This window comes from Ornithorhynchus anatinus, chromosome X2 (assembly GCF_004115215.2).
Source record: "Ornithorhynchus anatinus isolate Pmale09 chromosome X2, mOrnAna1.pri.v4, whole genome shotgun sequence".
Lineage (NCBI taxonomy): Eukaryota > Metazoa > Chordata > Mammalia > Monotremata > Ornithorhynchidae > Ornithorhynchus > Ornithorhynchus anatinus.
The window spans coordinates 17,732,150-17,732,993 of NC_041750.1; the positions used below are offsets into that span (position 1 = coordinate 17,732,150).

General features: G+C 46.9%; 1 non-coding gene across 1 annotated transcript; it reads right to left on the reverse strand.

The window, feature by feature from the left end:
* Positions 1-271: 271 nt before the first annotated feature.
* LOC114807498 lies at positions 272-408 on the reverse strand. The gene has a single exon (XR_003755559.1). It is a non-coding gene; the product is annotated as a small nucleolar RNA SNORA7 (small nucleolar RNA).
* Between the last annotated feature and the right edge of the window lie 436 nt (positions 409-844).

Here is an 844-nt window from a genome sequence, read left to right on the forward strand (position 1 = left end):
CAGCTCCACCACTTGTCAGCTGTGTGACCTTGGGCAAGTCACTTAACTTCTCTGTGCCTCAGGTACCTCATCTGTAAAATGGGGATGAAGACTGTGAGCCCTAAGTGGGACAACCTGATTACCTTGTATCTACCCCTGCTCTTAGAACAGTGCTTGGCACATAGTAAACGCTTAATAAATACCAACATTATTATTATTATTCCACGCAGTAAACGAGTCTCCGCCCTCGACTCTCTCCCATGCTGCTGCTGCCCAGCACGGGTGAGTTTTGACTTCTAGCGATTGCCTTCCATTCGCTAGCCACTAGCCAAGCTAGAAATGGAATGGGTAGGCCTCTGCTTGACTCCCCCTCCCATAGCTGAGACCGGTAGAGTACTGGAAACTCTCCAGGTGCGACCCTGAGAGGGGTATCACAGAGTAAGCATTTCATAAATGTTTTCAGTGGTATATGTTAAGTACTTACTATATATCAAGTACTGCATTAAGCACTGGGGTAAATATAAGATGATCAGTCCCTGTCCCACATGGGGCTAAGAGTCTAAATACAAGGGAGAAATGGCAACAAAGCCCGATTTTATAGATGAGGAAACTGAGGCACAGAGAAGTGAAGTGACTTGCCCAAGATCACAAAGAAGACAAGTGGTAGAGCTGACATTAGAACCCAGGTCCTCTGACTCCCAGGCCCATGCTTTACACAGCTTCTTCCTCAGCCTATTTGGGAGAAAAACGAGTCATCTAATCTTGAGTAAGTGTGGAGATTTGGAAGGCAGGGCCCAACAAACACTTCCCTTGGCTTTGGCCCCAGTGGGCTATATTGGGGAGACTTGATGGTAAAGTGCTTTGA